This window comes from Thalassophryne amazonica, chromosome 9, assembly GCF_902500255.1.
Source record: "Thalassophryne amazonica chromosome 9, fThaAma1.1, whole genome shotgun sequence".
Classification (NCBI taxonomy): domain Eukaryota; kingdom Metazoa; phylum Chordata; class Actinopteri; order Batrachoidiformes; family Batrachoididae; genus Thalassophryne; species Thalassophryne amazonica.
The window spans coordinates 58007394-58022502 of NC_047111.1; the positions used below are offsets into that span (position 1 = coordinate 58007394).

The window sequence follows — 15109 nt, forward strand, 5'->3', positions numbered from 1 at the left end:
GGTGAAGACATTTGTTGCACAAATTTTTTGGTCTGTTCAAAAATCAAGTGACACACGGCCACCACCCTGCAATTCAGGTGAGGGGGTGGTGAACAGCTGTGAGTGTTGGGTGAAATTGCACAAATTCCATCGCAGATGCCGTTCATAAGCAGTCGCAACCCAGTGAGATACTCCCTTAAGGCCTTGTCCACACAGAAACAGATACAATCTTTTTCTTTGTTGTTTTCAAAAAGTGTTCTGTAAACACGGCACTGTGTCAAGAAACACCCATGTGCACACGAAACCTCTGAAAATGCTGTGGTATGTATGCCAGGAGTAAGGAGCTAATCAATGTAGCAACAGCAGAGAGAACTTTACAAAGCAGCACACTGAGTAAACATGAAGTCTTTCTGAGTGTTTCTTTCTCTTTTTGCTCTGTATGCACCACTCTGCATTTAATCATTAGTGATTGATCTCTGCTCTCTTCCACAGCATGTCTTTTTCCTGATTCTCTCCCCTCAGCCCCAACCAGTCCCAGCAGAAGACTGCGCCTCCCTGAGCCTGGTTCTGCTGGAGGTTTCTTCCTGTTAAAAGGGAGTTTTTCCTTCCCACTGTCGCCAAGTGCTTGCTCACAGGGGGTCATTTTGACCGTTGGGGTTTTTCTGTAATTACTGTATGGCTTTTGCCTTACAATATAAAGCACCTTGGGGCAACTGTTTGTTGTGATTTGGCGCTATATAAATAAAATTGATTTGATTTGATATTTATATATATATATATATATATATATATATATATATATATATATATATATATCACAAAACTTGTATAATCTTTGATTTAAAAAAATCATAATTTTTAGACTGGAGTATTTGTCCCAGCAAGATATGAGTAATTGAGAATAGAAGGGGAGAATATGTCAGAGTACTAAAAGAAAGAAAGGAAATAATTGAAACAGCTAATCATGGCAGACAAAGATTAGGAGGGATGAAGGTTACATTATCTGGAGAACAAAAATAAGAAAATGAGAGAATCAGCTCAGTTATTACTCCAAATTGTTGACGTTCTAATAAGCCGTCTCTGTGCAGGCCACATAACTTGTGAGTGGTAAGATGGCCACCAATTTGCTTCAGTGGTTTGTATGGAGTGTGTGGGCCAATGAGCTATCCAATATTATATTTTGATCAGTGCCAGATCCATCTGGAGGTTCCCTCTTATACGCTCAAATCATTTTGGATCCCATTTTTCCGCCATCAGAATATGTAAATTGTGGTCAGATGGTCCTCAGATTGCACATGGACCGCCGTCGAATAGGTGTACCATCTCGATGGCGCCCGTAGGGTTTTGAACATGTGCATCACACTCTGGGCCGCCAGCCGATTTTGACCAACTGTGTGGAATTCCACAGATGGCTGTCAGAATGTTTTGGAACTGAAATCCAACACTTTTCGGATGTGCGCCGATTCATGTCTCTGATGCCACATTGCCTGATTTGGGCTATGTGTGACGGGGGTATTACAATTGGTATTTTTTAAAATAAGCTTTAGCACTGAGAAGCTGTGCTCTCGACTAAAACTGCAAACATGAAAGGCCGTAGCTATGCAACACATGCAAAAAAAGGTGATGGAAGTTCCTTCTTCAAACCAAATGGTTCAATGTTTCAAATTCACACTGAGCCAAAACAGAATCAACAACAACAAGAAAACAAGACATATTACTGTGTTTGATTACAGTATGGCAAAGCATTACAGTTCGGCATCATCAGTTCTAATAATATCAGCATTTCCCTTTTTATTTGACTTTCACCCAAGATGTGTGTTGCATGTATGTTATCCTAAAACAGACCAAATAATATTGTGGGAAATGCCATTTGATCCTAAAGTATCTGTTGAGGAAAAACAAGCAAGGGAGGCATTTACCTGCAAACCACATGTTGTAACTCCCAAGAATAGTTGATCTGTCAAGAAAACAGACAGTCCGTGCACACAGGTTGTGAGCGGTGTTTTATATGTGATCTTAACTACCCTTTTGCGTGAAGATCAAGTTGTGCGGTGCTAAAAAAGCGCTTAGAAAATGTTCCATGAGCACATAAAGGTTAAAGAAATTCTTTTTACCAGAGGGCACTTGGAGCTAGTGCACTGCAGACATGTGATACACACTAAAAGCCCGTCCTACGCCTCTGATTGGCTACTGTCCCACTGTGACGTCACAGTGCCTCAAGAATAAAAAGGGTGACAGGCTCAGCTGCACCTACAGGGGAAGTGAGTTCCAGGTCTGAAAGACTGCTTATATGCAAAGAGGAAAGGACAGCGCACATGAGAGGGTGTGTGTGTGCGTGTGTGTTTGTGTGTGCGTGTCACACACAACACCACACATTCAGCAAAAGAGGAAGAGAGACCAAGCAATGCTGATAAACACACGATCATGACACTTTGTGTTGTGGATTTAAAAGCATCTGGATTATCAGATTGCTGGATTGGGAATCAAAGGACTGATCCAGGAGGTAGGACAAGCTCATAAACAGAATGTTTTAGTTGGTTGATGATCTAGTAATCCACATACTGATGTTTGAAGTGCACTTCAATTCTGTTTCATTTTTGTAGTTATTTGTCACAGTGTCTGTGTGTTGGCAACATTTAAATCCACTTGGTGTCAGTAGTTAAATTAAAGCAGATATTTGAGGTTCAATGTGTTTTGCAGACTTGCACATATATATTGTACTGTTCTCAAATCTTTGGCATGATTGGAAAAAGGCAAATGTGCAGCAAAAACAAATGACAAAAAGCCTCCAAATATGAACGGCATTAAAGGGGTCACATTGTTCTTTACCTGGTAACAGTTAAATGCGGTTGCTTTTTTCATGCTAAACATACTCAAAATTTCACTCTTCCACATCTGTGCATGCAGAAATTACACTTCAATTTTACAAATTTAGGCTTGAAAGAACTAATTTCAGACATTCGTAACATATGTCACAAAACTTTAGTGCTGAAGTCCTGCTTGCTCTGTGAGACACACCCACTGAGCTGGTGTGTGCTCTGGAGAGGGCTTCTTCTCAGACATTCCTTTGCTTCTGCTCCCTCTTTCTTTAGAGAGGAGGCGTGACCAGCAGCAGCTCTTTACCATTTCAAGAAACAGATATGTCAACAGGTTGTTGCTGGAGACCTGAAAATGCTGATCAATTCTGTGTCTTTTGAAAATTTTGGCTGCACACACTATTTTTTAGACACCTGTCAACATATGAGGAAGCTGACAAGATGTACAATAAGATCATTTACAAACTAAATGTAATAAGCATCTGGTGCGACAACCTTTTACTGGTGAATTTTCTCATTGTTTTACAAGAACAACATCTTGGCCAAATTATTATTACTACTTGTTTATTCATTTTCTGTACCATCTTATTCCAGTTAAGGGTCACAAGGGAGCTGGAGCCTGTCCCAGCGGCCATCAGGCGAGAGGGATGGTACCCGCTGGACAGGACGCCAGTTTATCACAGGGCCACATAGAGAACATTCACAACTACGGTCAATTTAAAGTGTGCAGTTCACATAAGTACTGTAGGCTCATTTGTCATGAAATCAAAATGTGTGTATTATTTTGTTTTATTACTTTTTTGTAAAAGCAAAGACTCACCTGATTCAGTTAGAATACGAAAAAATAAAATAAAATAGGGTACCATTATTTTTCATGTTTGAAACCCTGTAATCCAAGATGGCTTCCATGATACAAAAACGGCATAAATGTGACATTATGATTGACATAAATCTAGATCCAATATCTATTCTCAGCATCTATTCCTTGTAAAACTGTATCGAGAGGTTCCCACATGGATAACAACTTTCCTGTGACTACTAATCCTACTAATCTTATTATTTTGTGAACTTTCAGACAGACTGCGATCCTGAATTAAACAATTTTGGTGGGCCCAAAATTGACGTTTGAATGAAGTTGCTGGACCGCATTAGTTTAAGGTTTAAACATTTGGTGTATATATGTATACAAAGATATATTTTCTTTGTATTTGCAGGAAACGAGAACCCACAGCAACTATAACATTGCTTAAACCAACATGGCAGAGTCTTCGTCTAACAAGAAGTCAAAAACTGGATTTTGGACTTTGCTTTATTTGTTAGATGAGCAGCAAACAAACATTATACAAACTACTAGTGTGGTGCCCCTGGGGATCCACAGTCTGTAGATTGTGTAGTGTTTATAAAATAGGTAGCTGTCATTTTTCAAGGCTGGTAATAAATTATGCAATTTCTACAATGAGTTGGAATGGCGTGTGAGTCCAGAATGTTTTTAAAACCTTAGGCCTCAACAGTTTTTAGAAGAGGAACTCGACCCTTTTATTTCTTGTTAATTACATAATATAATTATGTAATTTGATGATTCCATTGGTTTACCTGTGTCAGAAAACCTATATTTAGATACTTTGTTTGTAATTATATCTTATGCATTAGCAAAGATATTGCATTATTGGTAAACAGAGGCCATTTTGGACACCATCTTTTATTTCGGACCCTTAGAATGTGAAGAAAAAATGGCACCCTAATTTTTTTTTTAAGCTTATGATGTCTTCATTCAAAATCAAGTGAGTTTTTGCTTTTACAATAAGTTAATACATAAATAAAAAATACACAAAACTACAAATGATCCTACACTAAACATGCATGTCTTTGGAAGTGGGAGGAAGCCAGAGCATCTGGAGGGAACCCATCAGAACACACAGAGAAGCTGCAAACTCCACACAGAAAGGTGGCATCAGGTGGGAAGCGATCCAAGAACCTTCTGGCACTCTAAAAAAGGAACTGCGGTCTCAACAAGACAAATTGATGTAACAATTTGCATAGATTTATTTCAACTCAGTTATTTCACCTTTCAACTGAGTTAATGCCAAAAGATTTCTCTATTAACTTGAAATAACTTTAGTTGGCAGCACGGTGGCTTAGTGGTTAGCACTGTTGCCTCACAGCGAGGAGGTCGTGGGTTCAATTCCTGTGGCCTGTCTGTGTGGAGTTTGCATGTTCTCCCCGTGTTTGCGTGGGTTTCCTCCGGGTGCTCTGGTTTCCTCCCACATCCAAAGACATGCGGGTTAGGTGGATTGGAATGTTTAAAATTGTCCTTAGGTGTGTGTGTGGGTGTGTCTGTTTGTTTGTCTGTTTGTGGCCCTGCGACAGACTGGCGTCCTGTCCTGGGTGTACCCCGCCTCACGCCCTATGACTGCTGGGATAGGCTCCAGCCCCTCGCGACCCTTAATTGGACTAAGCGGTAGAAGATGAATGAATGAATGAATAAAAGTTGAAATAACTTTAAAAAAAATCTATGCAAATTGTTAGGACTTTTTCTCATTGAGACAGGGATTCATTTTTTAGATTGTGCTGTGAGGCAACAGTGCAAACCACTCATCCACCGTGCCGGCCCTATTATTATTATTATTATTATTATTATTATTATTGTTATATACAATTTATCTTTAAAAGTGAATTCGAATAAGCAGGTATGGAAAATTAAGTAATTAACTAAACACCCAAAATTATCTTTCTTTTAAATGACCATTGAGGAATTTCAAATTTTGTCTTTACTGACTACTAATTTTGGCTCTAGGGTGCTTTAGGCTTTTTGGGCAGCACTGGGGTCACTATAAAGGTGGAAAACCTGTTCTAAAAAAGTGTCAGATTTAATGTCTACTTTTCACAACATGTCACAGAGAAAAAAAAAAACATCAGTTTGTTCTACTAAGCACTGCCAAAGCTGGGCGTCTGTACATGTAGTATATGAGTGCATGTTTGTTTGCTCAGTGCTCAGTCTAATCCCACCTACCCCACCCCCAAACACACACACACCTCCTCTTATATACTGTGTGTTTTGTCTTGCTAAATCTTTTTGGTGTTTAATTATTGCCGATCAGCCCAACAGGTTCAGTGAGCAGCAACAAGATGTCATTAAACGGTTATTAGTGTCGAGCCATTACACAGGGCCATTTTCAGGCTGCATGCCATGTCCACATGGTTCGCTGAGTATTTTGCAAACACAAAGTATGTGTATGTACAGTATCATCTGTCACGACAAGACTGTGCTACACGTTTCAGCACAGACTTCAAAGCACGAATAAAAAAATGGATCTTTAAAATGAGCCTGTTGTTTAAAACGCTACCATTCCCTCATTTATAGTCTGGACAAATTTAAAGGATTACACATTTTCAAATACCTATCCCAAAGGCGTGCTGCAGGCAGCATAACTTACAGCGTCATGAGTAAAATACACAGCTGTTGCACATGAGCTGATTAATCGCACTATAATGCATAAGAATCATCTATGTAATGGCTCAGAAATGCTCTGCAGATGCTGCTTACTGAGTGTGGCTGAAATGAAGGAATGGCTGGGAATGAATGCACTGCCTTACAGGTGCTGCACACATGTAGTGTGTTGGAAAAACCCACGTGCCTATAAATCTAAGCACAGGAAAAAAAATCTGCAGGTAGTGAAAATAACATTCACACACAAAAACTGTATTTGTCTACAAACATAAGTGACCTGGTGGCCACCAGACCTTGTCTTTAGAAATAAAATAAACCAAGAAACAAACCAATTTCACGCTACAATGTGACTTCAAAACCACACATATGTTGGAGCACAGGGGTTCGAATTCTTTCCTCTGAGTCGTAAATTAATATTGATGGAGAGAAGCTGCAACATGGGACCCGACTCTGTTGGACCTCACAGCAGCCTTTGATACTGTGGATCACGCAGTACTTGTTTCCCGGTTAGAAACATTTTATTGGCATTCATGGTACTGCACTTAAGTGGTTTAGATCATATTTGGCTGAAAGGAGCTTTTCTGTCATGATTGGGGACCTCTCCTCATCAACTGTCATCTGTCTTGTGGAGTGCGCAGGGTTCTGTCCTGGTCCGATTCTGTTTTCTTTGTATATTCTGCCATTGGGGTCAGTTATAACCCAGCACAACCTGTCCTTTCATTGTTATGCAGATGATCTGCAAATCTATCTGCCTGTGAGGACTAATGGGAGTGATGCTTTGTCATCATTATTTAATTGTATTCGTGATGTAAAGCAGTGGCTGTCCCAAAACTTCCTTTACCTGAATGATGGTAAAACTGAGATCATGGTGTTTGAGCGCTCTGGCATACCAAATGTGGTAACACCAAATTTTGGTGCTTTGGCTAACTATGTAAAACCAGCTGTCAAGAATTTGGGAGTGATATTTGACAGCTGTTTGAGGTTCGATCAACAGATAAATTCTGTTGTCAAAGCTAGTTTTTCCAACTTCGCCTTTTGGCTAAAATAAAGCACTTTCTCAGTAGACATGATCTTGAGATGGCCATTCATGCTTTCATCAGCTCCAGACTTGATTATTGTAATGCACTTTATTCGGGCATTAATCAGTCGTCTCTTGCACGTCTCCAATTGGTGCAGAATGCTGCTGCTCGTCTTTTAACAAACACTTTTAGACGTGAGCATATTACACCCGTCCTGTACTCACTCCACTGGCTTCCAGTTCGTTTTAGAATTGATTTTAAAATTTGAATGTTTGTTTTTAAAGCTATTTATGGCCTTGCACCTCTCTACTTGTCTGAAATTTTAACTTTGCGCGCCTATAGTAGGACATTAAGGGCGTCTGGCCAGCTTTACTTAGATGTTCCAAGGTCAAGATATAAACGTTGGGGCGATCATGCTTTCGCAGTAGCTGGCCCCAGACTGTGGAACAAGCTACCTCTTGAGTTACATACTATTCCTGACCTAGCACTTTTTAAATCTAAGTTAAAGACTTATTTATTTAAACTGGCTTTTAACACTTAGTGGGGAGGTGACATGTTCTGTTATTTTTTATGTTCTTTTTTATGTTGTTTTAAAAATTTTATTTTATATGTGTTTTATTTTTGTAAATTTGTGTTTTTAATGTTAAGCACTTTGGACATAATTATTACATAATTATTGTATGGCCTTGCCTTACAATATAAAGCGCCTTGGGGCAACTGTTTGTTGTGATTTGGCGCTATATAAAAAAATTGATTGATTGATTGATTGACACCAGTCGGTGCTGTAAAGCGCTTTATAAATAAATGTTGATTGATTGATTGAGGGTAAAAAGTAAATGATGTGTGAATTACAGACATTTGTGGAGAATTTGTCATTTACCTTAGTGGCCAAAACCAAGGGAATGCAACACAAATATGGTCCATGGATCACACGTGGGGCCAACAGACTGCATTTCAATGCTTTCCCAGGATGCTCAAAGCACTTTGCAGTGATGCCTCATATTCACCCACCAATGTCAGTGTGCTGCCATGCCAACCTGGTCTCACGGCATGTCGTGATTCAGCAGCACGAAATATACATCTATTGGTTCGTGATGTTGTCATGAAAATCGCCTCATTTTCATCACGGCAGCACAACTTCATTCTAATACATTCCGTGATGGCTGCACAAAATTAAAAGTGAAGCGGGGGTTCGGGGTGGTTATGGTTAGGGTGGGGGGAAGGAGCAGGATTAGGTTATGGTTAAGGTCAGGGTTGGGGGTAGGAGTAGGGTTAGTAATAGTGAGTTTTAAAAAAAGTTGACACGAAAATTTGACTCATTTCGTGATGGAAGCACAAATAAAAAACATGACACTGGGCTGATAGAGAATCAAGCCAAGGATCCTTTGAGCTCCAGTCCAGTCACCAGTTCAGCCTGACTTGAGACAGACAGCAAGAGAGATGTCTGGTCCATGTTGCAGCTTCTCTGCATAATGTTTAACTCCTCCCAGTCACTCCCCATTGGGACACAAACTCACAATCTCTGGCATGGGAGGCGTACGCTCTGACCAGTCAGCTAAAACCCGGGCTCTGGCCTGAGTGGACAGAGTATCCTTTAGCTGTCGGGAGAGTCAGGCCTATTGACTACCACATGCACAGCGACTCCTGCTGGGATCTATCACACAAGCACAGCCATAACCCATCACATCCAGCAGGTGGCAGATATGTCTATGGGATATTATATAGGCAAAACAAAGTTGCTTGTTCACTTGATCTGGTGCATCAATGTTCAGCAGATGCCAAGGGGTTTGTCTCTTTTACAGTAAATCCAGAAAGTATTCACAGCGCTTCACTTTTTCCACATTTTCTTATGTTACAGTTTTATTCCAAAATGGATTAAATTCTTTTTTCCCCTCAAAATTCAACACACAACACCCCATAATGACCATGTGAAAAGGTTGGGGTTTTTTATTTTTATCTTTACAAATTTATTAAAAAACAAACAAAACAAAAACAAGAAATCACATGTACATAAGCATTCACAGTATTCACTGATCATCCTTGAGATGTTTCTACACCTTAATTGGAGTCTATCTGGGGTAAATTCATTTGATTGGACATGATTTGGAAAGGTACACACCTGTCAACATATAAGGTCCCACAGTTGGCAGTGCATGTCAGAGCACAAACCAAGCATGAAGACAAAGGAATTGCCTGTACACCTCTGAGACAGGATTCTCTCAAGGCACAAATATGAGGAAGGGTACAGAAACATGTCTGCTGCTTTGAAGGTCCCAGTGAGCACAGTGGCCTCCATCATCTGTAAATGGAAGATATTCGGATCCACCAGGACTCTTCCTAGAGCTGGCCGCCATCTAAACTGAGCAATTGCGGGAGACGGGCCTTAGTTAGGTAACCAAGAACCTGATGGTCACTCTGTCACTCACTCCAGCATTCCTGTATGGAGAGAGGAGAACCTTCCAAAAGAACAACCGTCTCAGCAGCAATCCACCAATCAGGTCTGTATGGTAGACTGGCCAGACGAAAGCCACTCCTTAGTAAAAGGCACATGGCAGCCCACCTGGAGTTTGCCCAAAGGCACCTGAAGGACTCTCAGACCACGAGAAACAAAATTCTCTCGTCCAATGGGACAAAGATTGAACTCTTTGGCATGAATGCCAGGTGTCATGTTTGGGGGAAACCAGGCACCATTCCTACAGTGAAGCATGGTGGTGGCAGCATCATGCTGTGGGGATGTTTTTCAGTGGCAGGAACTGGGAGACTCGTCAGGATTAAGGAAAAGATGAATGCAGAAATGTACAGAGACATCCTGGATGAAAACCTGCTCCAGAGCACTCTTGACCTCAGACTGACTGATTGTTCATCTTTCAGCAGGACAATGACCCTAAGCACACACTCAAGATATCACAGGAGTGGCTCCCAGTGGAGAGAAAACCTGATCATTGCCCTTCATTTACTGAACTAAACTCATCCTGTTGGCTCAGGAACAATGTCTGTGGGTAATACCTGCTTTTCTACTTCTCTTGCCAAAGCAGTTTTGTTTCTCTTTTTCAGTGTTCCATCTGCATAAGTAAGTGAGCATGACAAAATAAAATTATAAATACAACTAGCAGTTGTCTACTTCACTTTATCAAGTTTTATTAAAAAAAAAGTTAAGATTTAAGCCTGCACAGACTTTTCTGACATTACAAAGGTGAAAAATATCAGTAACGAGACCAAAACGATAAAACTCAACATCAGAGAACACACGTTGAATTATATTAAAATAATGAAAGCATTGTAACAGCTAAAAAGCCACTCTTCTGCAAAGGTTACAGTGTCATCATATAATAGAGGCACATAAGAATAAGAATAGATGATACCCAGATGTAGCCTTGTTCATGGACTAAATTACATGGAAAAGGGGTACAGGTGGTCTTGAACCAGGAACCTTCTGTTGTGGAAGCAAGTAACCACTTCTCCATTACTTTATGTCTAATATTTCTTTTAATATACACTTTCAGAAGTCTGCTTTGAGGAAGGCCCCGTGCCAGGGTGTACCTTGCCTCTCACCCAGTGACTGCTGGGATAGGCTCCAGCGCCCCAGTGACCCTTAATTGCAATAAGCAGGTATAGAAAATGGATGAATGTACAATGCAATAAATTAATCAGCTCTCACACAAGCTGTGTTACGTACTGACATCGTACATCTGAAGTCATTAGATATAAGCGGGCTGACTTAGCTGAAGGACTCAAACATTTCTCCAAATATGAGGGAGGTACAAAAACCAGCTGTTATGCCAATTCAAAGTCATGCTTTTGAATTCCACAGCTGGGTTATTTTAAGACCAAGTTTAGAACTTCTACACCGGCACAATGTTGACCTTCATGGAATTAAACCAACAGTTGGCACTCTCAATCTCAGAGGTTTCTACAGGGATCAGTTAAATCTATTAGAAGTATTATACTTAATTACAAAATAAATTGCTCTCATGTTTGAACATTTTAAAACTGTAAATTAAAATTAAACTGAAAAATGAGAAAGGCAATTCCAAAGCTCTGTGTATCAGTCTTCGATCCTGTCTCTTTAATTTTCTGTTTGATATATTGAGATCACTGGTTTTGTTTTCTTGTTATCATGTATTTGCTGTTCATCATGCTTTAGTCATGAGTCAAGTTCTGTTCTAGTTTGTGTCCAGCCTTTGCTTTTTCCGTTTGTGTAATCATTAGTTGTATCACCTGTTTGTTTTGATTTTATCATATGTTGAATTATCGGTTTATCTTACTTAGGCCATGTGTTAGTTCCAATCTAGTTTATCTGAGCCTTTATTTCTGTGGTTGATTTCTTTCCAGTATTTGCATTTCTTCTCTGGTTAATTCTTTGTTTTTTCATGTTAGGTCTTTATTTTATTTGTACTTGGGTTTTGTTCATTAGTGGTTTTGGCTTTTTGTTTAGATCACGGTGGTTGTAGGTCCACCTTTGAGTTGGGCCCAATTCACTTTTTGTCTTACTGCACTCTCTTATCTGGTGTTCAGGGTTTGGTGTGGGTGTGTCCTGTCCCTTCTGTTTGCCACACCCCCCTTCCAGGTCGTTCTCCAGCACCTGTGTCTTGTTCCCTAATTACCACTGGTTCTATTTAGGTCCTTTGTGTTTGCCACTTCACTGCCAGTTTGTTGAGTTTCCACATTCACTTACCAGCCTCCCAAGTGTCTTGTTCTTTTGTCTACCCGTGTATCGACCTCGCCTTGTTTTTGACCTCGCTCTAGTCTCATCCTCTGCATCCTGCCTTGCCTGTTGTGTGGGCCGCCAGAAGAGGGCGCCCTGCCTGAAGTGCGGGCTTCAGGCACGAGAGGGCGCTGCCGCCACGGACACAGCCGGGGGTGACACATCTGCTCCTCGCCAGCAGTACCAGATCCGACATGCGGAGACAGTGGCCACCTGGGGTGTTCGGGATTTGGCGGCTCCAGTATTCTCTGGGTTCGGCGGCGGAGGAAATCGTGTGGTTCCGGTTCTTCTCAGGACAGACGTCTTCTATCCTCGAGCCTGCCCACACGTCACCTTTGCTAATTGACTATTGTACTTATTCTGTAATCAGCTGTGTTTGGTTGTGCTTTTCACAACAGTAAAGTGTTCATATTTGACTCTTTCATTGTCCGTTCATTTACGCCCCCTGTTGTGGGTCCGTGTCACGACACTTTCCCAACATTGCCGTGTTAGTGAAACCTGCTTGTTTTTGACGACGACCTTGCCTACTCCTTCCAGTTTTGTTTGCTTGGCTGTTTGACCACCAGTGTACCCAACCTTTGCTTGTTTTTTCCGATAAAGTCTTTTTACTCCTAAGCTTGCAGTATGAGTCTTGCATTTGTGTCCAACCCTGTTTGTGCCCCGCCTTGGCCCTTGCCTGACAAGCTCACACCTACATTTACAATAATACATTACATCACAAGTTCACTTCAGAGCAATGTACAAATAAAATTGTTTCGTTGGTGAGGGTGTTTGGTTGTTGTTAAAGACGTGCATTGTACTCAACCTCCAGTGATGAGAAATGAAGCAGACAAGGAAGTGGCTAATTTTACAGTTTCTGAAAAGGAACTGTAAGGTTGCCACTTTGGTAAATCAGGAACTACAGGATTTGCAACTTGCATGTTGGCTTAATTTTTTTCATCACTGGTGGTGGAGGCTTGAATTACAGAGTATACGAGGGCTGTCAATAAAGTAACGGTCCTTTTTATTTTTTTCAAAAACTATATGGATTTCATTCATATGTTTTTACGTCAGACATGCTTGAACCCTCGTGCGCATGTGTGAGTTTTTCCACGCCTGTCGGTGACGTCATTCGCCTGTGAGCACTCCTTGTGGGAGGAGTCGTCCAGCCCCTCGTCGGAATTCCTTTGTCTGAGAAGTTGCTGAGAGACTGGCGTGTTGTTTGATCAAAATTTTTTCTAAACCTGTGAGACACATCGAAGTGGACACGGTTCGAAAAATTAAGCTGGTTTTCAGTGAAAATTTTAACGGCTGATGAGAGATTTTGAGGTGATTCTGTCGCTTTAAGGACTTCCCACGGTGTGAGACGTCGCTCAGCGCTCTCAGCCGCCGTCGTCAGCCTGTTCAAGCTGATTAACCTCCACATTTCAGGCTCTATTGATCCAGGACGTTGTGAGAGAACAGAGAAGTTTCAGAAGAAGTCGGTTTCAGCATTTTATCCGGATATTCCACTGTTAAAGGAGATTTTTTTTAATGAAAGACGTGCGGACGGATCCGCGCGTCGGGACGCAGCCGACGCGGTGCGGCGGCACAGGAAAAACACCTCCGTGTTGATAACCATTTGTAAAATCCAGGCGGCTTTTGATGGCTTTCAGTGGAGTGAGTATATGAGAAATTGTTTAACAGGCAGGACATGGTCCAACTGTCCTTAAAGCTTCAACATAAGGTGTTTTTCCTGTGCCGCCTCACCGCAGTCGGCTGCGTCCCGACGCGCGGTGATCCGTCCGCACGTCCTTCATTAAACAAAATCTCCTTTAAAAGTGGGGAATATCCTGATAAAATGCCTTGAAACCGACTTCTTCTGAAACTTCTCTGTTCTCTCACGACGTCTGGATCAATAGAGGCCTGAAATGTGGAAGGTTTTTCAGCTTGAACAGGCGTGGACGACGCGGCTGAGAGCACTGAGCGACGTCTCGCACCGTGGGAAGGTCCTTAAAGCGACAGAATCACCTCAAAATGCGCTCATCAGCCAGATTAAAATTTTCACTGAAAAACCAAGCTTAGAAATTTTTCGAACCGTGTCCACTTCGTATTGGTTCTCACAGGTTTAGAAAAAATTTTGATCAAACAAAGCGCCAGTTCTCTCAGCAACTTCTCAGACAAAGGAATTCCGACGAGGGGCTGGACGACTCCTCCCACAAGGAGTGCTCACAGGTGAATGACGTCACCGACAGGCGGGGAAAAACTCACGCATGCGCACGAGGGTTCAAGCATGTCTGACGTAAAAACATATGAATGAAATCCATATAGTTTTTGAAAAAAAATAAAAAGGACCCTTACTTTATTGACAGCCCTCGTATGTACTGGTTTAACATAGTGATTTAAAAAACCTGCCAAAGAAACTGTTTTTATTTGTACACTGCTATAAAGGGAAACTGTGCTGTGAGTCCAGTGAAATCCCCAATATTACAGAAGAAATAAAAGAAATAAATATGTTCACAGCCTGGTAAAAAAAAAAAAAAGAAACCTAACCAACCAACCAAAAAAAAAAAAAAAAAAAAAAAAAAAATCAACAACAACAAAAAGCTTGCTAGACCAAAAATAGACTTTGCTTGTATGTTCATGTAGGTGGAGGGAGGGGTGATTTTTACCCGAGGCCATCAAATATGGCCATTGGGTATTGCAACGACTTTGGTCTGTCCATCCGTCTGTCTGTGCTCAGCATAAGTCCAGTCCTATCACTGCAAGAGTCTACAAATTCACAGGGACACAGACCTTGAACAAGTTCAAAGATGGCTAAACTTGACCTATTTTAAGAGGTATTTTCAGAGGTTAAAAAAAAAAATCACATTCTGTTTCATTATGTTCCGTTTTTGTTTTGAGTGGCGCGGGGGTGACATCCAATCAGAGTAGAGTGGCACCGTGACATCAGTGGCAGGTGGTTACAAGACATTTTGCAGACATCAGTGTGCATGTGAACTCAAACCTAACTTCCACTCTTGTCAAAAGTTCATAAACGTAAATATTGTTTTATAATTGATTGATTGATATGGGGGCTTTGTTGGACATGTACAAAATTGTACGTAAGACAAGGGGATCTTAATAATTATGTAAATAAGAAGTAAATATATATATATAATATATATATATATATATATACAGT

The 15109-nt window shown here is 40.9% G+C and overlaps 1 protein-coding gene across 1 annotated transcript in view; it reads left to right on the forward strand.

Moving 5' to 3' along the window:
• The first annotated feature begins 2248 nt into the window (after positions 1–2248).
• Positions 2249–15109, forward strand: part of LOC117517179 (beta-2 adrenergic receptor-like) — a 44562-nt gene continuing 31701 nt past the window's right edge. Inside the window, 1 exon segment of the mRNA XM_034178108.1 lies at positions 2249–2482. The gene's annotated coding sequence lies outside the window, so the exon portion shown is untranslated.